General features: G+C 34.1%; 1 long non-coding RNA gene across 3 annotated transcripts in view; it reads right to left on the reverse strand.

The window, feature by feature from the left end:
* LOC131517046 (uncharacterized) overlaps positions 1-17,131 on the reverse strand; it is a 140,161-nt gene that overhangs the window by 86,535 nt on the left and 36,495 nt on the right. The window contains exon 1 of one of the 3 annotated variants that reach the window (XR_009264358.1): positions 9,392-9,523. The exons of the other annotated variants lie outside the window; for them this stretch is intronic. This is a non-coding gene — a long non-coding RNA (uncharacterized LOC131517046). Of the gene's footprint in view, positions 1-9,391; positions 9,524-17,131 lie in introns of those variants that run through there. 3 annotated transcript variants of the gene reach the window in all.

The raw sequence follows: 17,131 nt of genomic DNA on the forward strand, positions 1-17,131 counted from the left end.
GTGTTATAGAGCATTGTGAATATGAAGAACTATTCCCTAGAAGATGTTCAAAAGCTTGTTTATTCATATTGGGTGGTGGGGGGGGGGGGGAGAATGGAACTGTACTTCACACTATACACAAAAACCCACTTCCAAGTGGAACAAAGATTTCAAGATGGAAAGCAAAACGTTACAAATTTTAGATAAAAAGAAGATAGTTTTATAATCTCAGAATAGGGATAAAAAGGAAAAAGTTTTAATTCCTAATCATGAAAGATAATATATATATATGATTATATTGGTAGTTTAAATTTTTGTTCATCGAGAGCCATAGTTAACAAATTAGAAAATTAACCATAAAATGGGAGAAAATAACTGCAGCATATATAATTGATGAAAAAAATAGTAGTTAAACTATATAACAGATTCCTCTAAAGCAGAAACAAAAACAGGAAAAATATATGAACAGAAATTTCCAAGAAGTTTAAATATGTATGGGCAATAATTCAAGTAAAATAAAGTGCAACATCATTAATCAGTGCCATGTCAAATAAGCCCAGAATGAGATACTTTTCGACACACCTAGTTTATCAAACATCATGAATTCTGGTAGTGCCAAATGTTGAAGTCACTGATCAATAAAATGCAATTTTTCTATATGTGCTTTTATATACTGTTGATAGCAGTATAAAATGATCAACTACTTTGGCAACGTTTTGTATCAGTTGGTAAAGTTGAACATGTGCACGCAATATGACATGGCCATTCCACTCCTAGATATAATCTTTAGAGACACCTTGGAGCAGGTGCACCAGGAGCCAGGTATAAGAATGTCTACGGCAACATCATGTGAAATTATTAAACACTGAAAACAACAACTCAAATGCCCAATGATAGGAGAATGGATACATAAATGGGTAAATGACACTATATGCAGTAGAGAAAATAAACAAATTAGACAACAAAATGGAGGAAACTTGAGAACAGAGTTTGAATAAATATCCATTCTAAATATCATTTAGTGTACAATTTTAATAAAGTTCAGTAAAGACTAAATATTTATAGATGCATAGATATAACAGAAAATTAATTTTTAAATCAAAGAAATAGTGCTTGCATGTGAGGAAAGAGGCAGGGAGATGGGCTAGACTACAAAAGCCATATTCATAATGTTCTAGAGAGTACATTGAATGATGCATTGACTGTTTAATCATCATGGTTTATGATTTACATATGGAAAATGCAATATTAAATGGATCAAATCAAGTGGTAAAAGACAACTAAATTTTTTTAATAAATTTTTTTTTAATGTTTATTTATTCTTGAGACAGAGACAGCACATGAACAGGGGAGGGGCAGAGAGAGGGAGACACAGAATCTGAAACAGTCTCCAGACTCAGCTGTCAGCACAGAGCCCGACGTGGGGCTCGAACCCATGAACTGTGAGATCATGACATGAGCCGAAGTCGGATGCTCAACCGACTGAGTCACCCAGGTGCTCCAGACAACTAATTTTTTTTTAGAAAGATAAATAAGACAAAGAAGGAACAAGGATGAGAGGAAAACAATGTAGTTACCCACCATACTCTTAAACATGTGTTCTGATGGTGGGTGATGGGTGCCAAGGGGTAACAATGAGTGCAACAGGAATCCTTTCTTGGACATAAATGAAACACATGGAAGGTATGTTTCAGAGCATTCTGATGTGTGATCTTGTTTAGTGTATTATGGTTTTGCTTGAAAAGACTACTTGAAAAGACAATAGAAACTAGGAAATCAATTGTTTGTAGAGGAAAAAATACACTGTTTACAAGATATTAGGAATAAAATTTAGGAACATGAAGAAAAGTGAACTTTAAATCTTACTAAGGCTCTAGATATAGCTACAACTTAATAAAAAAATACAAAAGACAGAACAGTATTCTAACCCCATGAGGAAACAATTCTACAACATAAATGACTCAGTTTTGCCAACAAATAAAAGGCATGTGGAACAAAAAAGAGCAGTGACAAAGCTTAAAATAACATTTTATTGCAATATATGGACTAATTAGACCTTATTCAGATCTTGATTCAAAGTGTTACAAAAATGTATTAAACAGGGAGAATTTAAACACTATTTGATACATTAAATAATCATTATTTTTATTGTGATAATGGTATTGTGATTTTTTATAAGACCTTAGTTTTTAAGACAAATGCTAACATATTTACAGATGATATACTAAAATATTGTGAATTTGCTTAAAGATAATTGTGGAGAGAGAAGCGGATAAGAACATAGAAGCCAGATTGGTCAGAAAATGATAGCTGAGACTAGAGATGGATACTAGGATATTTTTTTATATTGTTCTCTCTAAATGTGGATATGGTTGAAATTTTCTACTATAACATGGAAAAATTATATATATACATATATATATATATATATATATGTATATATATACACATACTGTGATCCTATTTATTTCTCATAACAAGCCCATAAAGAAAAGAGTGTTATATACTACACTTTTTTTTTTTAAGAAAAAATGAAACCCAGGAAGCTAAGGGATATGTAAGTTAAGTTTATAATGAGGCAGAACTGAGATCACAATCTAGAGGCTACAGACTTAACCAATGTTTTTCTACCCACCTCTGAATCCATAGAATTTTATGCTCCCACTAGGTGATGTTCCAGATCATTATTTATAAATGAGATGAACCTTGGTGGAATGACTCTCTAAGCAACATAAAGCAACATATTCTTAGACAGATAAATGGAGTGTGTTGTAACCTTGTAAACAACTTCTAAAAATGAACCAGCCCTTGGAGTTTTTTTTCATCACCTTTCCCCCAGGAGAAACACTTGTCAAAAACTGAATGCACTTCATTGTTGCTTCATTAATAACTTCTCTGAATAAATGCAAAAAAGTTACTATTTCTAAAAGTAGTGTGCCATTTAAATTAATGTCGCAGTTTCGGCAACATCTTCAGGTGCCAAGGGAACAGACAAAAAGGTAAATATTGGATTCTATGTGATTTTAACCACAGTTATTAAAAGGCTTACAGCCTAGAAAGGAAGAAAGGAAGGGAAAAAGAGACCAGGGTATGGCATAGTATTTGATGGGCATGGTGGAGGAGGGAGATGAAAATTAAATGCCCAGTTTTAAATGGCTTACTGTGGTTTGTTTGAAAAAATACCTAGTCTGGTATGAAAATTCACTCTTTAAATCTTTTTGGCAGAAATAAATGCCTCCATGTTTACAAAAGTATGCCTATGAAAGACTGAAAATATTACGTTAATAAAGTTACTAAAAGCCAGACAGCAACAGAAATGTTAAAGAAACCTAGACCCAGAATGACAAAAATTAAAAACAAAATAAAACTTCTAATAGAACATTTAAGATTTTTGTCATATTCTCTTAATGTATTTACTTCTTAAATTCTCTTAATGTAGTTACTTCTTAAAAACTCAGTTTCATTTTGGCTTAACTTGGTCTTTCCACATAGTTTGTAAATATTCTATTTTGTGGTTAAAACTAATAACTCTCCTTGTCATCAACACAAGCCTGGTTCCCTAAAGCATTTTTAAATTCAAAGGTAATTCGGTTTCAGAGCAAAGTCATGCACAGAATTCTAATTTGCAGTGGAAAATCTGCACCATGCCTGATGATGTCTCCCTGGAGACAAAACATCAGGTAGTTTTGTCAATCAAATCAAAGTCATCATGTTCCCTTCTAATTTATTATAGTTATTTATATGTTTACTTATGTCTTCAAGGGAGATTTGATTATGAATTATTTACTGTTGTTATTCTCTTGTAATGCACCAATCACCATATCGAGACCAATTTAGGAATGATGTCTGCAAATTTCCAGATAAAGAATACTAAGCGATTTGTGTGATAAACTAATGATACCATGAAAGAAGGGAGATTGTTCTACATGAAATTCCTTCTTCGTCTCTCTTAAAAGCTTAGCAATATTTCCAAATCCAGTTCTTCATTCTCCTCTGTAAAGCCTTCTTTAACGATTCTTGTTGCTGGTGACAGTTTCTTTCTTTGATAATTAAATATCTCTTATCCTATCCCATATATGTAACTTTTGACCATTGATTTCTTCTTTATTTAAATTTAAATTTAACTTTTCAGTCCTAGAGGAAAAGGATGACTAGTCTATTTTTTCTCTAATAACTTGTATATAATTTTATTAGAATGTTTTGTACAATTAATGCTAACAATAGATACTGGTGACTTTATTGATTGAATGGCTCTGTGATAGACTGCAATATTGATCCAAATTCTTAAACATTCCACTTACTTACAGCATTTGCATTGTAATTTTGAAGTGCTCTTTCAAGGTAAGGGAGGGGGCATAAATTGCTAGTCATGTGACATGCCTTGGTTAAAATAATGTTAGTGGTTTGTTTGGATGAAAAGCAAAACATTATCAGCAGAGGCTTGAGGTGTCATCAGCAGAGGCTTGAATGGGCTTACACAATGAGGTTTGTTGTCTTACACCTCTACAAATTCTATAAAGAAAAACATTGCCAGATTAGCCTGGGAGAAGGACCAGAAATATTTGCAGCAGAACTAAGAGGCCCTACTAATAATATTTGAAGCCATCCTAGATCAACCAAGAGCCAGCCATCCCTAGATGTATAAGCAAGTCCAACCAAGATAATTAGAACAACCAATGTGACCAACCTATATGCATGAGCAACAAATACTTATTGTATAATGCCACTGTTTGTGTAGTTAATTATCATACAATATACTCATGGTGATAAATATTGATGAAACCCTAAACATTTTTTAATGTTTATTTATTTTGGGAGAGAGAGTGTGCATGTGCGAGTGGGGGAGAGGCAGAGAGAGAGGGAGAAAGTGAATCCCAGCCAGGCTCTGCACTGTGAGCACAGAATCCTACACAGGGCTCAACTCCCTGAACCATGAGATCATGACTGAGCCAAGATCAAGAGTCAGACACTTTAACCCAGGTGCCCCCTAAAAAAATATTTTAAGAGAATTTACAAAGTAGTACAATTAGAGAAAGTTTTGTAATAAAGTTTGTTAGTGATTTGCTTCAATTAAAGTGAGAAAGAGACAAGATATTTGAGGTAAGAATCTATTCATGCACTCATTAAAAAACTTTCATCAAGCTGATATGATGTGACACAAACTGTAAATGACATTGGAGAAATAAGAATAATGAGACACAGTTCCTACACCTAAGCAAACCATTAAGCCAACAATATGATTACATTATGATGTTTTGATTGGTAGATACTTTTACAGCTTTCTGTAGGAGCCACTATAGAAAGGAATTCAGCTTGCAGCATTAGATAAATTTTCTTGGAAGAAGCACTTGTTGAAATGTCAAAAAGATTTTTTGGGTTATCAGAAAAAGGTGAGAAGGCATCTGCCTAAATAAATCCCAGAGTCTCAGATCAGCACATTTTGAAGAAGAGAAAATCATTGGGTGTTCCTCAAACCAGGGATATACAGATAACACTGGCAAGTTAGGTAGAGCCTAGAAAATTAGTCTTCTTAGAAATAATTAAGATTTTGGACTTCACTCAGTAGGTTATGAGGACTGACTGAAATTTTTACAAAGAAGAATGACATGATAAAGCTTAGATTTTATAGAGATTAGTTAGATGCAAAGTGTGAGGGGGGATTGGAGTGAATAAAGGCATCCAGTTGAGAAATGATGAGGCCCTAAAATCAGACAGGGTCGTGGACATCCTATTTAAAGATACTAACGGAGTATAATCAATTAGTCGTGGTAATAGAAAGTAGATGGTAGGCTAAAAAAGGGAAAGTACAAGATTTCTGGACTAAAAGAAATGGGTAAAAGAGTGAGGGAAGATGTCAAAAGAATAGCTTGTAAAGGGGAAAAGTGAATTCAGTTTGAATGCTTTGTTGAGATTTGGGTATCTCCTCCATCCTGGAGAAAATTATACAGAAATTTGGGGATAAAGGGACAAGAGCTTTAAGTATATATGGCAATAGAAATACAAGCTTTATTAGCATATTTAATTACAGTTGAGCTATGGGTTAAATAAGCATGTGCAGTGAGACAAGAAAACAGTGAGGAAAACTTCCTGGAAAATACAACATTAGAATGTAGGTGTTGAGAAGCATTTAGGTTTGGAGACTGGTTAAGAATACTGGACAGAAGAAGAATAAGGGAGGGACTGGGGATATTGAATTCACCAAGAGAGTAAAGAGAGGGTTCAAGTGATCTAAGCTGAATAAGGAAGGAAAGAAAACTAAGGGTGGTGTATTTTCTTACATATATAGGTAAGATATCAAATATAAGAAAAGTTCTAAATTATTCTATTGAGTGAGGAATAAAATGAAAAGGACATAAAAATTTGATTTAAAGATTGTACTTGAGACAATGAAGGACACCATATAATAATAAAAGGAACAATCAAATAAGAAGATATAACAATTATAAATATTTATACATCTAACATAAGAGCACCCAGATAAATAAAACAATAACAAACATAAGGGATAATACAATTGATAATAACATAATAATAGGGGATCTTAACACCCCACTTACATCAATGAACAGATCATCTAAACAGAAAATCAACATGGAAACAATGGCTTTGAATGAAGCAATGGACCAAATGGATTTAACAGATATATGCAGAACATTCTACACTAAAACAGAAGAATACACACACATTCTTTTCAAGTGCACATAAAACATTCTCCAGAATGGATCACATATTAGGTCATAAATCAGATTTCAACAAATACAATAAGATTGAAATCAAACCATACTCAAAAATAAATTCAAAATGGGTAAAAGATCTAAATGTGATACTGAAAACCATAAAAACCATAGAGGAGAACACAGGCAGTAACTTCTTTGACATAGGTCATAGCAACTTCTTTCTTGATAGATCTCTTCAGGTAAAGGAAACAAAATCAAAGATGAACTGCTAGAACTACATCAAAATAAAAAGCTTCTGCATATTGAAGGAAACAATAAACAAAACTAAAAGGCAACCTACCGAATGGGTAAAGATATTTGCAAATGTCTTATCTGATAAGGGGTTAAATATCTAAATATATAAACAACTTAAACTCAACACCTAAAAATTGAATAGTCCAATTAAAAATGGGCAGAAGACATGAATAGAAATTCTTCCAAAGATGACATACAGATGGCCAACAAACACATGAAATGATGCTCAACATCACTCATCATCAGGGAAATGCAAGTCAAAACCACAATGAGATATCACCACATATCTCTCAGAATGGCTAAAATCGGGGCGCCTGGGTGGCGCAGTCGGTTAAGCGTCCGACTTCAGCCAGGTCACGATCTCGCGGTCCGGTCTGTGAGTTCGAGCCCCGCGTCGGGCTCTGGGCTGATGGCTCGGAGCCTGGAGCCTGTTTCCGATTCTGGGTCTCCCTCTCTCTCTGTCCCTCCCCCGTTCATGCTCTGTCTCTCTCTGTCCCAAAAATAAAAAATAAAAAACGTTGAAAAAAAAAAAATTAAAAAAAAAAAAAAAAAAAAAAGAATGGCTAAAATCAACAACACAAGAAGCAATAAGTGTTGGGGAGAATGTAGAGAAAGGGGAACCCTCTTGCACTATTGGTGGAAATGCAAACTGGTCATCTTCTCTGGAAAACAGTATGGAGATTCCTCAAAAAGTTAAAAATAGTATGACCCTATGATCCAGCAATCACACTACTAGATACCTACCCCAAAAATATAAAAATATTAATTCAAATGCACCCTGATATTTATTGCATCATTGTCTACAATAGATTTATTATGGAAACAGCCCAAGTGTCCATCGACAGATGAATAAAGAAGATAAAGAAGAAATAAATAATTTGCCATCTTGCCATTTGCAACAACAGAGATGGAGTTAGAGAGCAATTTGCTAAGCAAATTAAGTGAATCAGACAAAGACAAATACCATGATTTTCACTCATATGTGGAATTAAGAAACAAATGAGCAGAGGAAAAAAAAAAAAACAGAGAGAGGAAAACCAAGAAATAGACTCTTAACTATAGGGAACAAATTGATGGTTACCAGAAGGGAGGTGGGTGGGGGGATAGACTGAATAGGTGAAGGGGATTAAGGAGTACACTTGTGATGAGCACTGGGTGATGTATGGAAGTGTTGAATCACTATACTCTACACCTAAAACTAAGACTATACTGTATATTTACTAAAAGGAATTTAAACAAAAACTTTTTAAAAAAATAAAGATTGAACTTGAATGATGTGGAGAATTAAGTACAGAGGTAAAAGGTTAGTCTGACTGTCTTTATACTGCAGCCCTAGCTAAATCAGGGAGAATATGTTTCTTGCAGCTAAATTTCTTGGCAATCTTCATGAATATGGCAAACTGTAATTTCCAAAAATGTTCACAGCAATATTTTCAGTTCTACATATTCTTCCAGAACTTTTCCACTCCCCATCAAGAAGCAGTATATTGCCTCTTGCTTTTGAGTCAGGATAGGATTAAAAAATTGCCTCAATGAATAAAATAGGGCAGAAGTGACTTTGAGTGATTTCTAGGTCTCATTTAATCCCATTTACTATATATAACAATCTCATTTAATATATGTAACAACCTTTGGATGTAAGTTCTGTATCATCCACATTCTATATGTGGGATCTTGAGACTCACAGAGCTTGGGTAACATATTGAAGATAACATAGGTGGTAAGTGGCACAGCTGGGATGATTTGATGTGTAGGATTTTCCCTCAAAGCTGTTGGTTGTAAACCCAGGCTCTGAATCCAGATTGCCTCAGCTTGAATTCAAACTCAATCCAAGATATAATCTCTGCCAAATGCTTAGAACAATATTAACACAGTATGTTTTAAATGCAATCTGTATTAAGATAAAGCATTATTTACAATATTGGGAGTATCGCCTTTAATGCATTATTTCAATAGTTTTCCAGATTTAATGTACAGTCACAAAAGTTAAGGCTAATTAAATAAATGTATACATATCATATATCTAAACACATAACATTGGGTTGCAGAGTTGAAAGTGAGTTAAGTAATCTAGTTAAATAAAGTACGATTTTATCTAATATGGTACACTCATTCTTAATTCAGAGATTTCCTGTCTGAGTATATGACCCCCAAGAGGGATCCTAAGGAAGTCCTAACTGTGCTCTGAAACTATTTTTTGCTCATCCCTCTTCTAGTTGTTAGGCTTCAGGAATATCCTTTCAGGGATACAGGATTCTACTCAAGTAACTGCTACAGAATATCATCCTCTGTATTTGGAGCCATCATTGGATGTTCCTAACTATGGCAACAGGAAAGCTCCAAAAAAACACTTTACAACGTCCAAATGTTTATGACAATATTTGTTATTAGTTATCTGGTTACTATTTTTTCTAAATCTTGAGGCCACTCTGTCAACATACCTTTCTTATGGAAAACAATAGAAGGAAGGTACACCCTCAAGAAAGTGTGAAGTGAAGGGTTATAAGATCATGACAAGTTCAGAAAATAAGTGTGGCAAAATAAGTTGGGAGAATTAGAACAATGAGAAGGGAATATTGGAATTAAGAATTTTAGAGTTTTTACCATTCTAGGTGACACCAAGTCTAAGGTTTAGTTATTGGAGAGGCTGACTAGAGTCTACTGCTGAGAGTTAATAAGTTGTTAGCTGGAGTTCAAGAGTGTCATATCCACGGACAAGGAGTTTAAGAGATCAGTGTAGAGGCTAAAAGAGGGTGAATCAGTTGCCAAAGTTCTTTTTTCATGAATCTGTGCATTTACAAAGGCTGTTTCTTCTGCCTAGAATATCTTTACAACCACCCATTTGCCTGTCAAACTCCTATGCTTTTTTCAAGTACCAGCTCAAATCTCAACCACTCTATGAATCATTGCCTATGAATCATGTCAAATTAATTCCTACAAGCTCTCTGATCTTATAGCATTTTATTCTCACCTTGATTATAGCATTTAACAGACTAAATTTTATCTATATTTTTACAAATATTTCTCTCCATTAGTGAACTTCTCAACGGTAGCCACCAGGTCACATTCTCTAATGTAAGCTCCATAGCATATATAGCACCTGCCATGTAGGCAGTTCACAACATTATGTTTATGAAGTTAAATAATGGATAAATAAGCAACAGCCACCAAAGGAATATACAGGAGGCATAATTAATTCTTATTCGAGAAAGCAAGTAGAGTGTCATATAAAAAGAATCGGATGAACCAGAATTTTAAGAGGTGTAAGTTTTCACTAATCACAGAACTGGAAGGAGGGCAATCCAGGCTGAGCAAACCACAGAAGCAAAAGAGCAGCATGTGAAAAGGCCAAGAGCATTCAGAAATGGTATGGATTCATCATTCATTAGTACACTAATTTAAGAGATATTTATTGATCACCTTTCCACCCCAACCGCTGTACTGAGTACAGGGGATAAAAATAAAATAATACACTGTTGTTATCCACAAGGATCCATAATCTTAACAAGGAAAACAAACATGAAAAGAGAAAAATCATTATACATCATGGAAATATTATTACAGAAACATTAACTAAGCCACGGGGGTAGCATAGACAACAGGCAGGAAAATTAGCCATTTCTGGGGGCTTAGATGAGACCACAATGGTGTGATATTTCACTGAGTATTTCAAGGTGAAGAATGGAGAAACGGACTTTTTAGCAAAATAAGAAACCATAAGTGCAAATGTTTTTGTGTTTTATTTTGTTTGTTTGTTTGTTTGTTTGTTTGTTTTGAGAGAAAGCCAACAAGGGGAAGGGCAGAGGAAGAAAGACAGAGAGAATCCCAAAGAGACTCCATGCTCATTGTGGAGTGTAACATGGGGTCCGACCTCATGTCTGTGAGACCATGACCGAAATCAAGAGTCAGATGCTTAACTAACTGGACCAGATGCCCCATATGCAAATGTTTTGTTTCTTTGTCTGTTTCTTTGTTTGTTTAATAACTTCATTGCAGAGGGTGCTGTGCTCCCAGGTAAGAAATTACAAATGTTATTCGGTAGACACAGCAAGCCAATAAAAATTTTAAATTGAATAGAAGTATGGTCACATTTATTTTAAGAGCAGATAATGCTGACAGGTCTGTGGAAGATCCACTAGAATGGAAAGGCAATGGAAGCAGAGACCAGCTAAGAGGTTGGCAAAAGGTGAAGAGAAGGCAGAAATGGATAGAAAAAGATGTTCAAGAGACTTTTACATAGAAAAAGAGGGACTGATCCTGAAGAAATGATGTCAAAAGTTTTTAATTTATTTAATAATCAAATATTTTGATGAAAGACAAAATGACTTGCTTTAATGGGCACTTTTATCAAGATGTTCTCACAGCAATGTGAATGGTGGATTAGAAAGCCAAGAGACCAAAGGCAGAGAGATCTGTTACGGATTTATCACAAAGGCCTAGGGAAGAGATCCTGAGGGCTCAAACTGGAATTATGGAAAAAGGATGTAAGAAATCAAGGCAGGAGTGATAGAACATATATGTGAAATGTAAGTGGGATGGTTTCTTTATGTATGTAGGTATGTATGTATGTATGTATGTATCTATCTATCTATCTATTTATTTATTTGACAAATAGTTTTTCAGATACCATGCACCAAAAACTTTGCAGAAGTGGACAAAATAAACATCCCATCCCAGAGCATATGGCTCAGTATAAAGAGAGATAATTTAAGCAAGTAATTATACAAAGAGATGATTAAATGCTGTGTTATGAAAGCAGATAATATTATGGGAAAACATAACTATAGCATTCAACATGGTCTAGAGAGTTAGGAGATGGTGATATTTAGACTGACACCTAAAGAATGAGTGGGCATTAGGCAGGCCAAATCCAGGGAAAGAGAATTTTGATAGGAAGAATAACATGGGTAGGGGACCTTATGGGAAGAATAGCATATGGGTAGGGGACTTTACTGTAGTCAACGATTGAGTTGAAAGCTGAGCAGAAGGTAGGGAATTGGAGAATACAAATGGAAATAACTTGTTCTAGAAGTTTGGGTTAAAGAGATGGGTTTTATCAGATGGCCTACATGGAATCAAACAGGGTCTTATTTGCCAGTTTTTGAGTTGAAATATCTATACCAGAAAATATACAAATTTTAAGTGTAAAGTTCAAAGTTTTGAAGACTATATAGAAACTATTTAGAAGCCATATAACCATCACCTCACTCAAGGTATAGAATATTTCCATCACCTCAGGAAATTTCCTCATGTCCCCTTCAGATCATTCCTCCAAAAAAGTCACTATTCTAATTTCTATTACCATAGCTTACTTATTTGTGCTTGTTCTAGAATATTATATGAACAGAAGAATATAGTATGTTTTCTTTTTGGCCTGACTTCTTTTATTCAATATTACATTCTGGAGATTCATCCAGTTGTGTTGTGAATCATCAGTTTTTTTGCTTTTTGTTACTGAGTAGTATTCCATTGTACCGATAGAGCATACGTCGTCTACCCACTCATCTATCTGCTCATGAACATTTTACCATTTTGAACAGGCCTTTTTATGGAAATATTTTTCATCTTTCTAGGTCTACTGGGTCATAGGCAGGTGTATATTTGACTTTATAAGAAAATGTTAATCTGTTTTTCAAAGTGGTTGTATCATTCTAATTTTCTACTAGTGGTTTCTGAAAGTTTCAGTTTTGCCACATTCTTTCTAGCAGTTGATATTTTCAGTCTCTTTAAATTTCAGTAATTCTAGAGTGAGTTTTTAATTTGAGGTTTTAATTTTCAATTCCATTATGACTAATAAATTGAAGCATTTTTCATGGGTTTTTGGTTATTTGTGTATTTTTTGTGAAGTGTCTGTTCAAGAGTTTTTACTTTTTAAGATGGAAGAGGTGAGAATATTTAGACACACAAAACCAAGAATAAGTCCTAAGAGGGAAACTGAAAATATAGAAGAGAAAGAAAATTAAGAAAGTTCTCAGTGTATATCCAAAGTTTATAACATATATTGCAAGTATTGGATAGGTGACATATTTGCTTTTGTAATTTTGTTTGGTGGGGACTCAGAAACATTTGGAGGTTACTACTGGTAGTATAAATTTGAGAACATCCAGAAAATCTTGAGTGATAGCTTATAGTTATCCCAAATCACTTTTTCTAACTTTTACTTTTTTTTTATTTTATTTTAAGGTTTATTTATTTTTGAGAGAGAGACAGAGTACGAGTGAGGGAGGGGCAGAGAGATAGGGAGACTCAGAATCTGAATGAAGCAGGTTTCAGGCTCTGAGCTATCAGCACAGAGCCTAATGTGGGGCTTGAACACATGAACTGTGAGATCATGACCTGAACAGAAGTCATATGCTTAACCGACCCTGCCACCAAGGTGCCCCTAGCTTCTATTTTTTTCTCACCACTCCTGATTTTGAAATAGCATGAAATTTTGCCTCTGTTCCCACAAGATACCATTGTCCTGTATTTAAAGGGGGCCATGGTGGTCCCATAAATACAAAGTAGCACATATATGAAAATACATTATAAATGTGATTAGCTATATTATGTGACTAAGATAAAATCAAGTGACTCTTCTGAATGTCAAAAGGTTTGTTTCTAAGGAATGAAAAAGATATAGATATATATATGTATATATTTGTATATGTATATATTTGCACATATATGTATATATTTGTGTGTGGGTATATATATATATGTGTGTGTATATATATATATATATATATATATATATACACACACACACACACACGATGTTTAGTAAGACTATATAAGACTATACACACACACACACACACACACACACACACACACACACACGATGTTTAGTAAGACTATATAAAATATTTCTCAAAAGCTAGCAAAAGGTGGGGTGCCTGGGTGGCTCAATCGGTTAAGTGCCCAACTTCGGCTCAAGTCATGATCTCGTGGTTTGTGGGTTAGAGCCCTGTCAGGCTCTGTGCTGACAGCTCAGAGCCCGGAAACTGCTTCAGATTCTGTGTCTCCTTCTCTCTCTGCCCCTCCCCACTCACCCTCTGTATCTCTCTCAAAAGTGAATAAACATTAAAAAAAAAAAGCTAGCAAAAGGATTTCCTATACTGCAAAGGTAAGAGAATAAAAATGTTAGTCTTTGAGTTTAATGATAATCTAACTACATTTTGCCATTTCACAATAAGTTAGTTTCTAATAAAAAAATTCAGATGAGTATTATATTTTATGTAGAAACTAAAGGCATAGATTTTGATTTTTAAATTCCATGATTATTTTAATAATATACTTTATATATATTCCATAAATGGTTATAGTAAACAAAATAAAATGGAAAGATTTGTCTGAGTTTACTTTCCTTGACATGTTGATTTGCCTCAACTACTCACCCACAACCATATCATATAATCAACGCTCAAGTGTTAGTTGAGGTGTTATTTTCAGCTAAATGCAGTGGACCACAGAAAAATAAAGTTTCACAAGTACAAAGTTCAGCTGTTTTCTCATTCCCTTCCTTCTGTTGCAAAGATTATTCCCAAAATCAAATGAATAAAGAAGAGAATTATACTCCGTATTTTAGGATTGTTCAAGGTTTTTCTGTTTCTGACAGTTTGGCTTTCTTTTGTCATTTTCTCACTTAAATGTTGTAAACTCAGAAAGTGCTAAGCTAAGATTCTTTATGTAGTGTTACACATGCCATAAGACAATATTATTTTACCATGTCAAAGTTGTTTGCACCATTTGGAGCACATCTATCATCAAAACTCAATTAAATGGAGTCTTTCTATCTTCAACTAAAACAAACTGTTTACTTAGATTTGCTCAGTGTTTACTTCGCAAGAGGTAAAAGACCCAAATAGCACAGTAACATAGGTGTCTGGGGATATACCAGGGGTCAAAAAATTTAACCCAAAGAAGGAGGCCTTCTTCTTTGGTTGCAACAAGAGACTTTCTTTTTCTTTTGCCAAGTAAATGGCAGCATTATAATGTTATTCATACCTCACTGGTGTCCTAACAATTCCTCTATTCAAACTGAAAAGGGATATATTCTCTTTGTTGCAAAGTATTAAATTTGTCCCTGGAGATTAGCGTGTAGGCAGTTTTAAAGGATGAAACAGGATTAGATGAGATTTCTTTACTGAGAAAGAGTTCTGAAACAGTACAGCAGAAACCCCTCTTCTATGACTTGCATTGAAAAAAATCCTTTGTTTTAACACTTCAAATCACAAGTTAAATTTATTAAATTATTAGTTGACAAAATGTTTCTTTGTAGGGTTTTGTGAAAGGTAGGTGAGTTACAAATATAAAAAAAAAGTCACTTGCCTTCATTGTTTTTGAAATTTTATATCCTTGAAATCCCTCCATGGCATTTATAATTCAAACATGTTCTAAGAGATGATATAAAAAAGATTATAGTAATTGTAGTTATCTACTTAAAGGTTCAGAATGTTTCTGCCTTTCTTGATGCTATTTAGAGGGGGTGAAAATTTTATGATGTATCTACCGAATTCAGCTAACATTTGTTAAAAGTGTCAAAATTATGTAGAGGGCAGTTCTGTAAAATATGTCAGTGGCTCATTTGAGTTTCACTTACTTGTTTATAGTTAATAATATGTACACCATAGGAAGGCATGAATGAATATTATTGTCAATTTTTCAAGAGAAATAGCAAAATATGTCTTCCTCAGACAAAAAAGCCTGTGATAATATAGTGTTTCTCTAGTTACATAGTGTTGAGTTTACAGACCTCATAATGACTAATAAAGCTATGATGGTACAATGGGATTGTATGATAAAGTATTTTGGGATTTTGTTTGTTTTCAGGTTTTTTTTAACATGGTAGAACAGAGACTGACTAAGGCTTTCTAGAGTATAGTAGTTTCTTCTCTTGTGACCTCTATGCCATTCTACAATTCATGCTTTTGTTGAATGTTACTAACTGCAAAAAAAATAATAAAAAGGAAAGATTTGCAATTCAGACCCCAAGTTTTCTTACAGAGTTTAAAACCTTAATCTAAGGCCAAAGATTATTGTTTTTGTCATGTGTACAGATTTTAAAGTTTAAAAGAAAAAAGAATTGGGAATATAAGATTTCCGCTAACAAAACTTGAAAAAAAAAAAGGCCCCTTTTTATCTTGATGGCACCTTGTCATCTGAAAACCAGGAAACCTTCTGCATACACTTCCCTTTTGCACATTGCTGCCAGGTAATCAATCTTCCCATGGCACAAACTATTATGTCAGCCCTTGCTTACAAACTATTTGTGGGTTCCCAGTGTCTCCAGAACAAAATCCAGACTCTTTGGCTTGATGTTCAAAGCCCTCCACAATCCTTCTCTAAACTTCCCATCGCCGCTTTTCTGAGTTCACCGGGCTCATTCACAACCCCTTCTGAGACTCTCTTCACACTGTATTCTTAGTAAGTTGTCACACATGTCAGTATTCTGTGTGGCTTTCATAGTATCTCTTACGCTGTTCTCACTCTCTAACCATCCTTTGAGTTTTGCATTGTCTATTTCACATTTCACCTGCTGGTATGTTAGGGCAGTAAATATTAGCTGCTCTGCTTCTGATAGATACCACTGTATTTCTCCACAAGAGGAAGACATTCCGCAGTAATGCCCTTGTCTGCGTGGAAAATTTGAGTCATTTTAAGGCAGCTCTTTTACTTGTCAGGCCAATAAAATTACCACGGTTGCAAGTTTTTCCTTGCTCAACGGTTCTGGAATGTCTGCAGTGTTTCCCCTCATTCCCCGTTATCCTTACAATTCAAAACAGAAATGAAAGGGCTCATGTTTTTTACCAATATGACTTACATGGACAAAATTATAAGTATTCAGTAGTTATACATAAACAAACATCTGGATGTTTGCAAATATTCAGATACTGGACTAGATATTTTCCCATTTTCATCTTGATTTTGAGGTCATGAAAAGAGAATCCCATGGTCCGACAGTATTAAGAGACAGAAGCTAAACTAAATTCTAGCAAATTCTAACATTTTAATGCACATATATTACTTTTTCATGAATTATATTTTTATTTTATTTAAATTATAATTTATTATATATTTTATTTGTATTTATTAACTTATTTAATTTATAATAAATATAACTTACTTAAATTATATTCTGAACAGTCTGTATTTAAGTTGGACTCTATTTCTGTGAAAGTAACTCTCTGCAATTAATT

Source organism: Neofelis nebulosa, chromosome 7 (genome assembly GCF_028018385.1).
Source record: "Neofelis nebulosa isolate mNeoNeb1 chromosome 7, mNeoNeb1.pri, whole genome shotgun sequence".
Classification (NCBI taxonomy): domain Eukaryota; kingdom Metazoa; phylum Chordata; class Mammalia; order Carnivora; family Felidae; genus Neofelis; species Neofelis nebulosa.